Here is a 15,487-nt window from a genome sequence, read left to right as displayed (position 1 = left end):
GTCATCGGTCTCTAACGATACAGAATGAATTCTACTGTAGAATGGATTCAAGAGCCTGAGATTTTCAATTCCTTTATGGTGTAACCTGCAAAGTGTATTAATGGACAAACCAGTTTCAAGACTTCACAGAATTCCCTCGGTAGTGAACCCCTGACCTCATTCATCAGAATCGAACTCAACTAACCACTCTGACAACGACAAAAAAAATACAAACTTTTATAACATTAATAGAGCCAAGAATATTTCAGAGCTAACCGCAAGTGGCGTAGTTGGTCAGACGCTGGCCTTCAGTTATCAAGATCGTGGATTTCTTCCAGATTGAGTGGCTGGTGGCTGAGGGTCTTTAAATGCTACAACTTCGTGCCACTCTCTTCCCGTATATAATTCCTGCAGGACAGAATTTCGTCTCTTAAGATCTATTCAAATTTAGGGGACGTTACAGGTAGTGTTACTATTATTATTGTTCAATGCAAATGAACATGTACATATCTGAAGAAGGTTGTATATTGATTCTTCTGTTATACTAAAGAGGTCGACCGCCTGAAACGAGAAGTGATACCGTACCACTGCAAATATACGAATCTGTTGTCCTTTTACTCAGAAAGTTCTTCAAGGATCATCACGGATCATTTGAGAATACCACTTCCACATCCAGAGAAATATCCGAATACTATTCTCTTCGTGAATCACACTGTAACATTACGTGAGACGCTCGTGAATCTAATTGCCATTACAGACTTTAAATTATCTCCATTATACAAGATGTGTACATTCAGTTTAATGCACATCCTAAATTGAGTCAATCACACCTGGAAGTAAGGTGAGGTGAACAGACTACTGGGGGAGTGAGATACAGAAGGGTTCCGTCGCGGCGCCCCCCGCGTCTAGTCTTCATGTTTTGATCGGCCTCACGTCACCACCAGCTGACAGACTGCGAGGGTTGCAGGAAGACTGCCTGCCAGGAGTAATAAGGGGCAAGGTTAGGCCACCCAGCTGCACAACGAAACACTGACACGAGAAGATCGATCCAATAGTGACCACTAAAAGTAATGCTGTGGATTTCATCTCCCTTTGTTATTCGATGTCTTTGCATAAAAGTACAGTATCATGCCGACGGTAGGCACTTTTAATAATAGGCTCAAGTTGAGCCGAGACAGAATGTAACGCTTTAGGTGGAATGTAATAGGCCTACATCGGTACGTCCATACATGTACAGTAAAATTTCACGATACAACCAAAATTATATTATAATGATAAGGAATATTATACTGATGAATTATAATACTTGCAATAATTGCTTAAAATTTTCTTCACGCAGGTGCGGGTAGTGGACACCCAATATTAAATTCAGGCATGTAATAGAAACTCTGTTGTTTAAAAGCATATTTTACTTGATACAGTTTGTGTTTGAAGTGTGTGGTGTGTGAACCTCCCGTTGATTTCCAACACCCGCAAAGCAGAGGGCGCTCCTGTGAAGTCAAAAGCGTGTACACATAAGTAAATCAAGCAGCCACCCCCGAATAACAAACACTTCACTGCTATTCTGCCTTTATCTTAAATCAACCCTCACAAGGTTCTCTTTTTTATTCCATTCTCTTTATCCCCGCTCTCCTTCACTTTTCTAAATATTCGAAATTCAAAAAGCTTTCCGCTGCACGGTGGTAGAGGCGGAAGTGACATCATGTTTTGCGCCTAGAGGGCTACACGGCGCGTGGCGTGTGCGACCCAGGAGGTGATGGCGGAAAGGGGGAGTGAATGAAAGGGTAAGGGAAGGAGAGAAAAAAAGAGTGGGATTGAAATAGAACCAAGCTACAGCTTATTTTATTTCAGTCTTCTAGACAATTTGTTTTTGAAGAACATTAATCATAAAATAGGGGAAGGGTGGCGATCATCAGGAAGATGATAACATGGAGAAGCTTGTGAATGTGTGTGAAATCACTACTGGGGCGGTGATTAAATACAAAGAAAGGGTGAGAGAAGATTAGGGTGTCACATTCGACGGTAATGAGATTACATTTTTCGCATCGGTTAAGTCTGACAGAGAAAATATATTATTACGTGCCAAAAATATCCTCACAAGCTTGTAGTAATATTTCAAGAGGCCCATAACCATCTGGGACTAAGGCAATTCAGTACTCCGCAGACCAGACAAAGCAAACTGAGCATAAGTAGGAATAGGCACGGACGTGACCAGTCTGTTCTGCCGTACTTATTTTGATAGGAGCTACCACACAAAACAATGAAATGTGGAACAAGAAGGTCGTGTGTCGCGAGAGCTACACTTAAATCAAAAGTATTTCCTTCAATAAAAAAAAAAAAAACAAATATTCAAAGAGTTGTGCAGTGACAACAATCGAAACCAAAGAAGTTAAATCATAATACATGCATGCGAAAAGTTAGTTTCATTTTTTAAATACTTAATTTGTATGTATTCGTTTTACTAGGTCCATTGGCTAATCTGCATTTACTTACGTTTCTTATTTACTCACTCATAATTATTTTAAGGGGAAATTATTTACATAATTTTGTTATAACATTGTTTCCGTAAGCCCATTACTTGAAATCCATTTAAACCCTAAATGTGAACGAACGTTTATTAATTTTACATATAATGTTAACCGAACATAAGAACTTCCACATATGCTGTATGTATCCCGAAGTTATAGAAAAACGTATATGGGTACAGCACATTGACCCAGGGCAAATATGGCACCAGTAACATTTGTCGCGCCTGCCATGCTTGCCGCAACTCTCACATAGTGGCCAGAGTCCTTCACAGGCCTGCCAAATTTGTAGAAAATTGTTTCACTAACGGGTTATATTTCAAATCGGAGCGAATCTTTAGGCAACACCTAGTTCTGTTCAATACACAAAAAGTAGTATGATGCGTTTAATAATTTAGAAATAAACGGAATTTAGTGAAATTCCAAAAGACTCCTCTCTCCTTGCCCTCCCTCTCTCTCTATCAATTAATTGTAACGTCATCTGTTCAAAAACTGAACAACATATTCAACCAGCTACGTTATAGACATACACAGACCGTACGACTAAGAATATTCAAACTCATTGATAGTCAGAGCATGTCGACTGTAGAACACTATGAACCTTTATCTGCTGCTTTGTACAAAGAGAGAGGTTACCTTTCGTCTTTAAATTTCTTACTTCATAAGGTTTATTTATATGTAATTACCAGTCTAAACGCCAATTTAATATTGGACGACGACTGTAAACGGCTTCTTAGACTTACTGCAATCAAGTTTAAATAAATTCTTCCTCCCATCTTAAAACGCCAACAGAAGATATTTGCTCTGCTGAAATTCATGTTAAAAAATTATCACCACCACTACCAAAACACCAAAACTAAAAATAAAAGCTCATCAGTCAGATAAAACATCTTAGTCAGTCTTACTAATAAACTTCCCTGAAAATTAGACCAACAATTTATTTTGAAAAGCACGGATAAGGAATGGGTCAAAATTCACACCGAACCAGACTAGAATGGGCTTTCCACTTTCATCTCTAGTTAAATTCAGGTGTAGTACTCAAAATCTAAACCCCAACCCCATGGCACTACAGCTCTTGAAGGGCCTTGGCCTACCAAGCGACCGCTGCTCAGCCTGAAAGCCTGTAGATTACGAGGTGTCGTGTGGTCAGCACGACGAATTCTCTCGGCCGTTATTCTTGGCTTTCTAGACCGGGGAACAATGATTATATGAGCACTGATTATAAGATTTACTTCAGAAATAGCCTCTAAAACTTAGTAACACTAACTATAACCAGGTCCTGAACTGTTATCTTAATTTGCGAGGTGATAGCCAAGTGGTCCACTTTCATGGGACTGTGTTTGGTCCTCACTGAGGTCAGCAATAATAACACGTAACCCTCCTAGTAATAATCACCCGCACAAGGTCACCTCTGTTGTAGGGAGAAGGAAGCAAGCAAGGAAGAAGGGGGTTATGTTTGACCCCCATGTTGATGATGAAGTCTGCGTGCAGACCGTGTGCACCCCATAAACTGCGCGACAGCTGCAAGCGGCAGCTAAGGGTCGAGCACTTATTACAACCCTCCAAGAACCATGTGCCGCGCCAGAAGGATTGAATATAAGTCTGTTGCTGTTGTAATCCGATACCCCAGATTAATTAACGCCTGATGTATTGTAACAGCCGCGCACGTGGTAATAGAGGCCACAGCCATATTTCAACATCCCGGATCGCAGTCATTCTCGAATTTGTTTCACACATAATTCCCAGAGGTTATTTACCACTGACAATTCAAACTACTTGAGGAATTTCATCCTCTCACTTCCCTAAAGGTGTGCCATTCGACCTTGTAAATTGAATATAAAGACCCTTGTGTTTTCAGAACAGGTTATTAAAATATGCACAGAATTAACTTCCAAAGTTAACTACGAAAGTTTAAAAAACGTCCCAGCACGCGCTTAACAACTAGTGACTTACAATATCAACTGGCCATAGAAAATCTATGGCAGCCTTCTGAAGTGATAGAGTATAAATATAGGTATAAATTAATTGAATGTAATGATTATTAGGGGCTACCGAGCAGAGGCGGTAATGGCGTGCTCGGTTCATCCCGAAAGGAGGTTCGATTCCCGATCAGGATGTCGACACATTTAAGAAACGAGATTTCCACTTCTGAAGTGGCACATGGTCCTGAGTTTCACTCAGCCTGCACCAAAAATGAGTACTAGGTTAATTCCTGGGAGCAAAGGTGGCCGGACACAGAGCTAAACACTATCACACTTAGTTACGAGTTTACGAAAAGTGGAAGCCTTTGCCTTCCAATTCTTCAAGAGCCTTCAAGACCTGTAAGGAGATCGCTTTGCTTTTTTCTTTAATTTGGTAATTGGTAGGTTTCTTAAATTCCAGAAAATCTAGTGGCGTATGGAAATCAAATAAAAAAAGCATTAAAACAGGGATCGATCTCACAATCATGGATGCAGGAGATACAATTAATTCATTACTAAGCTGAATCTAAATACTGCCATTGCTAAATACGGTCATTTACAGGTCACCATTAACAGACTTTCTGGTTCAAAATCATTTAAAAGTAATAGCTATTTAAATTACAAGAACCAAAAGTGTGACTTTTCCGTATGAGCTGCAACGTGAATTTCGAAACGAACACATGAAACACTTTGGCCCATGCACCGTTCTGTGCGATATTTCATGGCATAGGCCTACGATGTTTAGTTACCTTTTATATAAATACACTCGAACATCGATATTTCGAAGTGCTTGCGGAGGGCTGAGAATGCTTAGAGTTATCGACATTTTGAGCAATATGCATACTATTTCATCTCCAAAAAAAAAGTATCAACTGCACCGTTATCTACTTCCCAATATATGTCAGCATTGCTTTTTTTTCTACTTCTACATTTTTATAATATTTAATATCGTATTTAGAGTGCGTGTACTGAGCGAATTACCCATATGGTTGAATTCGGGATATGCTGTGTTTGAATCCCACCGTCGGCAACCCTGAGATGGTTACCCGTAGTTTTCTATTTTCTCACCCGGCACCCGGTCGCGGTCGCTTCCTTCCTTATCATACATTTTTATTCTCCGATCGTCGACATAAGATCTGTCTATGTTGGTGTGACATAAAGCCAAACGAAATGTCCTTCGATATATAGAAGTTGACTGTAGTATTAAGATAGACACTTATACTCAATTCAGCGCCCACCATTCAAACAGCCGATGCTATCCATGAAGGAATCGACATCACTCAATTACCAGTCCATAGATGAACTGACTCACTCGCATGATGCAATGAAGCCTTCTGGCAAAACGCATGTTTCACAAGCACTGAAGGAGGTTTCTGATGTTATGTTTTCATGTTGGTAGACGTTGAGTGCCCGAAGTAATTACAGTATCGTAGCATTCCACTTCCTACATCATTTTGACATACTATGGAATAATAGTTACTTACGCAACAACCAAGGAAAGAATACATTACGAGTGAGACTTCGAAACGAGTAACTTAAACTTATCTGTTTAGTGGCTGTCGCGTACAATATTGTGTTTCATACCGTGATGAATTTACTTATTTTAAAAATTTAATTATAAGAAATTTTGGTAGCCTCCGGGGCTTAGGCGGCAGCGCGCCGGCATCTCACCGCCGGGTACCGTGGTTCAAATCCCGGTCGCTCCATGTGAGATTTGTGCTGGACAAAGCGGAGGCGGGACAGGGTTTTCTCCGGGTACTCTGGTTTTCCCTGTCATCTTTCATTCCAGCATCAGATCATTTCATTTCATCTGTCAGTCATTAATCACTGTCCCAGAGGAGTGCGACAGGCTTCGGCAGCCGGCACATTTCCTATCCTCGCCGCTAGATGGGGCTTCATTCATCCCATTCTTGACCCAACCGAATGACTGGAAACAGGCTGTGGATTTTCATTTTGATTATAAGTAACTTTGATTCGTCGTGACGCAAATTGCCCATGTTTGATCCTTGCATGTGTGTTTTCTTGTTTTATTGTTCGTGTCTTGCTAAGAAACGTATAAGGGATGTGTACATGGGGTTACTTTGGAAAAGAAAACTGTAAAAATGTAATGTTATTTGAAGCAGCGAATAGTCCACTAAGTTACCAGATTCATAATCATGATCCTCAGGTCATGGATTAATGAAGGTAATATGAACTTTAACATATACTGTGATATATGCGATATATTTAACTGTTAGTCGGTATTGTGATAGCGCCAGATTACTTGAGGTGGGAATGGAGAGACGTCTTTCTTTTGTGTAGACGCGCTCGTTGATTGCAGCCGCTTAAGTGCTGCCAGTATCCAGTATTCGTGAAATAGTGGGTTCGAACTCCAATGTCGGCAGCCCTGAAGATGGTTTTCCGTGGTTTCCCATCTTCACACCAGGCAAATGCTAGGGCTGTACCTTAATTAAGGCCACGACCGCTTCATTCCCACTCCTAGCCTTTCCCTGTCCCATCGTCACCATAAGACCTATCTGTGTCGGTGTGCCGTAAAGCAATTTGCTTTTGTGTAGATGGCACGAAATCACAGTGCTGCAATCAGGCAGAGAAAAAGTTCAACAATTTTCGTATTGTTCGATTCATGATGCCTCTGACTATCCGTATTTACATTACTGCTGAAGCGGAGTTCAACCAATCGATATGATTTCTAATAAAGCAGTGAACCGGGCGAGTTAGCCGTGCGGTCAGGATCACACGGCTGTGAGCTTTCATCCGGGAGACAGTGGGTGGGTTTTCCGTGGTTTCCCATCTTCACACCAGGCAAATGCTAGATCTGTACCTTAATTAAGGCCACGGCCGCTTCCTGCCCACTCCTAGCCCTTTCCTATCGCTTCGTCGCCATAAGACCTATCTGTGACAGTGCGACGTAAAGCAAATAGCCAATAATAATAATAATAATAATAATAATAATAATAATAATAATAATAATAATAATAATAATAATAATAATAATAAAGCAGTGCAGGGAATAATTATGGTACAGTAAACTGTCATTTTCTGTATTTTTTAGTATGGGTAGAAGGCAATTAAGTCATAGGACGAAATAAAGTGCATGTAACAACTCTGCTTTGGAAAGTTACACATTGACGATACACTTCTATTCAGTTAACGATTTGTTAATCTCATATTGGAAGGTGAAATTCACATCACAGAGAACCTATTCAGTTCTCACTAATAAAGAAGAAAATACTACTGTTCTGCCAAAAGTTCTACGTAGATTACCCAAAGGACACATCTTCTCATCAATCACGTTGGTGGAACAATCTTTGCGTGTTTTCTGATAATTAAGCCATCTGTACCCAGGGTGTAACACACCTTCAGAAAGTATTAGTTAAGGTAGGGGAGGGTACACACAGTGGTAAGAGGCGCTGTGGTAATTGGTCACAGAGAGGTAGTGGACAGAAGAAGAGGGTAAGGTCATATCCAATCATACTTTTGGTGGCGAAAACACGTGCCGAGCAAATTGGCTTGAGACCCCAAATGTCAAACATTCTCTCTCTCTACCACCAACACTCACAATTCTTTTGGCTCTTTCTCCACCCCCTACCCTCACACGCACGAGGAGCAAGTGCCGTGCATAGGAATCACCAGCAAGTAGCCAATAATGGCTGCTAGTTTCCTGCCCGCCACCCTGCTCTCGGCAGCTACAATTTCCTCAGATTTCTGGAAATTGTTGTTACGGTCCGAACAATGCCTAGTAGATGTTTGGAATCCTAAATAGGTTCAGCAGCCCCTGGGGAGGGAGGGCGAATGGGGATGAAATAGATCAAATGTCCCTAGTTTTCAATACAACATAATTATGTCAATCACTAGTGAAAGGACTCTTTAAACAAACAAACAAACAAACAAACAAACAACATTTAAAGAGTATCAAGGTACTGAAATAACGTTAACGATGAGAAAGATATTAAACCTAAACGTTAAACTCTTGTAACGTTATTTAACATATAGAATGGAAGAAGCAGGAAGAACTGCAGAACAATGTAATATCACAGGAATATGCGAAGAGAAATATAATGTAGGCGAAAATATTGAAGGTGCGGGTGCGTGTAGCTATGAGTACGGATATACATATCGAGGAATCCAAGATTCTGAGACTTAGTTTAAGCCTAGGAAATACATCAAAAGTCTAAATTTGTCCATTAAAGATACGCCGAAGAAGTATTTATGGTATAGGGTCAACATGTTGTTATATATCTTTTCACGAGAGTTTAATCGTGATATAAACAAATAGGCGGAGCACGTTGCCTTTGCACGTGGACCTAGACGAAGTTGATTGGAGAAGCAACCGTCGCACTAAACTCGACTGTATGAGAGCTCGAGGAATAGTAGTACATGGCATTAATTTTATTTTAGTTTATTACATTTAGAGAGTTTGGAAGAGCACGTAATCAAATTAAAATATGGTTGTCATACATACCGGTATATGTATATATGTTTAAAAAAATATAAAATAGCGATTAAATAACGAGAAATGAAGGCACAAGGCGTGGTGTAATACAGGAAGTCTTCTCGTAGTGGGGGAAAGTCCCAAACTGTACAGCGTGGAGATAAGGTGTTGCTTCTTGCAGCAACAGTCATCAGTATTCATACGTTTACATCAGGAATAAACTGTCGTGAAAAGACATAGTGCTTTGGTCATTAGTCCACAGACAGGTTAGGTGCCGCTCTCCATGCCATCCTCTCCTGTGCTAAACTTTTCACTTTTACGTAATTACTGCGTCCTAAACCTATTCTAAACTGTTTGTCATATTTCTGCCTTGGTCTACTCCTATCGTTCCTACTATCTACACTCCCGTCAAAAATTAACTGACCAAGTCTTAGGTGTGTCTTCTTCTGGTCAAATTTCACAAAATCGTTTTCTCTTTTCACCAATTCGATTCAATCTTCCTTCATTCGTAATTCGATCTACCCATCTCACCTTCAGCATCCTTCTGTACCACCGCATTTCAGAAGTTTCTATTCCCTTTCTTTCTGAGCTAGTCACTGCCCATGTTTCACTTCCACACAATATCATGTATGCAATGTGTTAATTATGGCGAAGGACAGCTGTTGATTGATTGAAGTTCTTGATATCCTTATGCCAGGACTGGTCTTGGAGGTATAAACGAAATAATCGTAGCAATCGAGCGTCTAAACAACAGAAAAGAAATTAAAATCAAGGACATCAAAAGAAATAAAGTGTGTAGTGGCGTAAGAAAAGGAATAACGAACATCATAATAACGAGAATGGAAGCGGCAGACTAAAGTAATTGATTTGAACGAGTCACTGCATCGAAGGGAATTCGATTGGTGCAGTGAATAAAACCACCCTTGAAGCAGGCAGGCAAAGAAGCAAGAATCTCGGGCGGTTGACTAACGTGAGTGTTGGTGGTGTTGTAGTAGTAGTTGTTGTGTATTTATGGCCCGTGTCGGAGCGGACGGCTGTCTAACTCGCTGAGATGGTCTTCCTCTGAACATCCTTCTCCAGAGCACTCGACCATTTTATGGACGAAGAGAAGATCAGTAAAGAAAGGCTGGTTGTCATGACGACCGAACTGTCCACTCACTTGCAATGTTCCAACATTTATGCCGTTCTTCTTTTACCGATCAGAATGGGACGATTTGAATGAGCGGAATGATCAGTGACAAGTTAAGGCTTCTTGAACTGAGGAAGTTGATGGCACACGGACATGACGGAATTCAAGAAGTGAAGAAAAGTAGATGCAGCGATAGAGACGGGTTTTTTAATAGAAAAAAAAAATAGCTCGCTGATAATTAAACAATATCACTATTACCCTACATTCGATCAGAGCTCAGATATTATCGAATACTTGCGATAAATAAACAACCCGGTCTCATTAACCATTTTACATAGAGGGACAATTTTCTTCAAGTTTAGTACCGGGAATGAAAATTCAGTACAACTGAATATCACTCTCTCTCATTTTAAAATTAAAGCCTTAATATGTCGAACTACACAAATCTGATCAGAAAACATTGGAATGTGTTACTCGTAAGTATATGTAATTTTAATGGCTTTGGTCTAACCCCGATATCTCGAATAATAATGTTATTGGCTTTACGTCCAGCTAACTACTTATTTTACGGTTTTCTGAGAGGCCGAGGTGCCGGAATACCCGCAGGAGTTCTTTTACGTACCGTTATCTCTAGAGTCATGGATTTTACTGCGCGGTCTTCATATTGTCCTAATCATCTAAGCGTGTTAATTTACTGTCCTCTACCAACAAAGACAATATTCCATATCTGCAAGTGTCTATAAACATTGTGAACTATGAAGTCAATTTAAAAAATAATGTATTACAGACCATAAGAAACAAAAACATTTTTCTGTTGGGTATATTGATGATCAAGTGTTCATGTTAATAAAGAGGCTGTCCGATGACCTGTTACTGTTCCAGCAGAAATGTACTGGAAAAGCTGACCAGTTACCGTCGGAGTGAAAGCAGAAAAGCAACTGGAAAAATACCACATTAGAAAATATAACGTAAGTCGTCGAGGTTCGGGATGGTACCCTTGCACATCGATATTCTGATCCATACAACTTGGAATACCATTCACTACCGAGCGAATTGGCTGTGCGGTGAGAGTCACGCAGCTGTGAGCTTGCATTCGGGAGATAGTGGGTTCGAAACTCAACTTCGGTAGCCCTGAAGATGGATTTCAGATGTTTTCCATTTTAACACCAAGCAAATGCGGGGACTGTACCTTAATTGAGATCTGGCTGTGTCGGTGCGACGTAAATAAACTTGTAAAAAAAAAGTTTTCTCTTGCTTTTGCGATGCTCTTCTATTCCACTGACCGAAATTGCTATCGATATCTCTCGTTCTTTTCCCAGCTCGATGGTATTACATTAGCAAGGCGTGGGGGAAACTTATACTTTTGCCCTTTCATTTGCGAACAATATACAATGGATAGGAAATATTTTATTTCCATTTGAATGTTGTGGTGTGCTAATTACCTCACCGAGCGAGTGGCTGTGCGGTTTGGGTCTTGCAGCTGTCAAGCTTGCATTCAGGAAGGATTGGGTTCGAACCACACAGTACGCAGCCCTGAAGATGGTTTTCTGTGCTTTCCCATTTTAACACCAAGAACATTCTGGGGCTGCATCTAAATCAAGGCCACGGTCGCTTTCTTCCTCATCCTAGCCCTTTCCTGTCCCATCGTCGCCATGAAACCTATCTGACTGGGCGAGTTGGCCGTGAAGTTAGAGGTGCGCGGTTGTGAGCTTGCATCCAGGAGATAGTGGCTTCGAATCCCATTGTCGGCAGCCCTGAAGGTGGTTTTCCGTGGTTTCCCATTTTCACACCAGGCAAATGCTGGGGCTGTACCTTAATTAAGGCCACGACCGCTTCCTTCCTTCTCCTAGGCCTTTGCTATCCCATCGTCGCCATAAGACCTAGCTGTGTTGGAGGGACGTAAAGCCACTAGCAAAAAAAAAAAAAAAAAAAAAAAAAGAAAAACTATCTGTATTTTTACACCAGGCAAATGCTGGGGCTGTAACTTAATTAAGGCCACGGCCGCTTCCTTCCCACTCCTAGCCCTTTCCTGTCCCATCGTCGCTGTAAGACCTATCTGTGTCGGTGCGACGTAAAACAACTAGCAAAAAAAAAAAAAAAAAAAAAAAAAAAACTATCTGTGTGGAGTCATGCAAAAGTTAACTGTAACTGCTAACTATACATCTACTGTTCGGCTCCATGGCTAAATGGTTAGCGTGCTGACCTTTGGTCACACGGGTCCCGGGTTCGATTCCCTGCAGGGTCGGGAATTTCAACCATCTTTGATTAATTTCGCAGGCACTGGGGCTGGGTGTATGTGTAGTCTTCATCATGATCATCATCATTACGACGCGCAGGTCGCGTACGGGAGTCAAGTCAAAAGACCTGCAACTGGCGAGCCGAAATTGTTTTCGGACACTCCCGGCACTAAAAGCCATACGCCATTTCATTTTACATATCTACTTTGTCCCATGAAACAGCACTGCTAAACACTATAAAACGATGTTTGGAACATTTTTGCCCTTTTGACACAATATAGTGTATTTAAAATGCTGTTACTTCTGAAAGTAAAAGTAGTATTAAAGTAGTATTAAACACTGAATTTTAATTACGTTGTAGAGACTGTAGAAAGAAATTCAGTTCCTGTGACCGAATAATTACATGACATTAAAAACGCTAGAGAAATAATTGTTACATTTATAAAACCATTAGCAACAGAAGAAGTGATAAATATATGTAACACGTGTGAGGCTGAAGTAGTAGGGATTTTATTACTTTCCCTACCCTTTGCCAGCAATTCCAGGAGAATAAATCACGAAAACGGAACAACTAAAGCATTGACTTACATCCTTACCACACTCAGCAGCGGAAACTAAATGCCGTTTTCTGATGATGTATTGCTGCATGTTGGAAGTGTTATAATTATTGTGATTTTGCCTTGTTTACACGTGAAGAGAAGGAGTAGGGAGTTAGCATGTATCCGGTGAGGGGATGATAATTATTTCTCGCGTTGCGCTTGAATAAGCAAAAACGACCGAGCCCGTGCCTCTATTTGATCGAGGAATGGACTCTCAAAGAGGCTCAGGTCCACCTGATAATATGCATAGTCGTAGTTTGCTTGCTGGTAACTTGTGTAGGTGTAATATCCACCTGATAACTTACGTTGGTTAGTATCCGCCAGGTAACATGTCTGACTGTAGTATCCATCAGATAATTTCTGTGAATGTGACGGGGCACAAGTTGAAAAACTATCCTTCTTCGGGCTACTTTTGAAATAACTTTCTGTTTCCTATTCCGATACCTTTCTCACGACAACCGCTACTTGCCCCACTCGGGTGCTAACAGTCAACAAATACACCAGTACACACCAGTAGATATAGAACACATATAAAGTCCGTACAGTATCTAAATTGAAAATTAATATTAAATTACCATTTTTCTCTGAAAAACATCAAGATATAAATATGGAATAGAATCAAAATAACTGGCGAGAATATCCCCCACGAACACTCCATGACGAGTCAATCCGTCCTCTCCGTTATATTCAAGGGTATTTTAATTTTCCTAACAAGTAGGCTAAAATAAAAATGCAAACAGAACAAAGTACAATGTCTGTTACAGGTATCACTGGAACTCCTTTTTCAACTAACGTAAAACCCACCTCATCCTCCCCTACCGAGCTCGATAGATGCAGTCGCTTAAGTGCAGCCAGTATCCAGTAATCGGGTGATAGTGGGTTCGAACCCCACTGTCGGCAGCCCTGAAGATGGTTTTCCGTGGTTTCCCATTTTCACACCAGGCAAATGCTGGGGCTGTACCTTAATTAAGGCCACCGCCGTTTCCTTCCCATTCCTAGGCCGTTCCAATCCCATCGTCGCCATAAAACCTATCTGCGTTGGTGCGACGTAAAGCAAATAGCATCCTCCCCTACTCGATTCTCTCTCTGCCACATGTCGTTACGTTTGTACACAGAAGGGAATGGCGCAATGATGATACGTCATTACACGGAGAGAAGCTGGAATGGAAGGGAAAATAAAACATGGGAAGGGGTATTTGGGAGTCGTATAAGAGGCTATTTTTCCACTTTTTCGGACTATTAGGCTACTTAAACTGCCCAGTATCAACTCGTGACCACTTATGTGCACCATCATTATAAACACTTCCCATTTTGTTCAACACATACACATACTTACGCATAGAATCACGCAGGCGTAGTAATGGCCCAATCATCATGCAGTAGTCGTTAAAACAACACACACACAGAGCCACTCCGAGTGGCGTGGGACAAATCACATAGAAACTAGCCGCTACTGCTGAATCCTGTACTCTACTGGACATTGTAGTAGAGGGTCATTCATTTCTGTCCCGTCACTTGCAAAGGCTTTTCCCAAGTTCCCGATATTGTAGGCCCGGGCAGACGCGAATGAGAGGAACCCCTCAGGGTGAATGTGGTTTAGCGAGGGTGGAATAGGGGAATAATACTCATTTCAGTCTAATCGGAGGGCTAGCAAAACTCCATCACATACTCGTATTTCAAGCGTGTGCAAGTTAGAAAGAGAAAGGGGTGGGAACGAGCGAGAGAGAGAGAGAGAGAGAGAGAGAGTGAAAAGGGGTTGAGTGTGTTTGGGGAAAACTGCACACAGCAATAACAACAGGAGAGTGAGAGGGTTTTTAGAGCTATGCATTAACCCTTTTGGGGGGTTGTGGGAGTGAGAGAGGATACTAGTCTACAGTCATTGGAGGCTACACTAAAGGGGTGATTAGCCGTCGTCCACTGGCTATGTTGCTTCCCTAATGCGATTGTTTCTATCCTCTTCTTTTGTTTTCCTTCTCTCCACTGCGCCTTCTTCCTCTCCTTCTTATTCACCGGTTTTCCCCCAGGACCAACTCGATCGTATATGTGTGTGAAAAGCAAATTGCCTCTTCGATCATTAGCTCGTATTATCCTAGCTAAAGTTTGTGTTCAGTTATCCCAGCGGTAAAAGGGTGTGTGTCAGAGTGAGAGAGAACGAAAACAAACTGCTACCGTCATCACAAGGGAGTGAGAGCGGGCTGAGGGAAAGAAGGATCCAAATGAGTAAATGGAAGAAAAATGGTCGGCATATTTTCAAGGAATAGAAATGAGAGAAAGGGTAACCAGGGGAGTACTGCAACAAGGGAAGTAGAAATGCAAGTGTACACGAAAGATGTTATATGTCGGCGGGTTGATTGATCGCCAGGGTCAGGGATATCTCAGGACTCCGCGTAGGAACTAGGATTTAATTAGTAGGCAATGGGTGCTTGGCTCAAGTAATAAACAGGATAAGAAAAGTGGACTAAAGTCACGTGACTTATGAACGTGTTTCTTTGCTATTTTAAAAGTGCAGTGACTATCCATAAAAGATGTGAAACATATTTCTGTTATAGCAGCCACTGGTATTCCCTGATTTTTTTTTTTTTTTTTTTTGCTAGTTGCTTTACGTCGCACCAACACAGATAGGTC

The 15,487-nt window shown here is 41.2% G+C and overlaps 1 protein-coding gene across 1 annotated transcript in view; it reads right to left on the bottom strand.

Moving 5' to 3' along the window:
• Window positions 1-15,487, bottom strand: part of LOC137500848 (homeobox protein homothorax-like) — a 480,185-nt gene that overhangs the window by 72,906 nt on the left and 391,792 nt on the right. The window lies entirely within an intron of this gene.

The sequence above is a fragment of the Anabrus simplex genome, chromosome 1, assembly GCF_040414725.1.
Source record: "Anabrus simplex isolate iqAnaSimp1 chromosome 1, ASM4041472v1, whole genome shotgun sequence".
NCBI classification, from domain to species: Eukaryota; Metazoa; Arthropoda; class Insecta; order Orthoptera; family Tettigoniidae; genus Anabrus; species Anabrus simplex.
The sequence above is the reverse complement of the archived record's forward strand: the minus strand, read 5'-3'. Positions and strand labels throughout refer to the sequence as shown.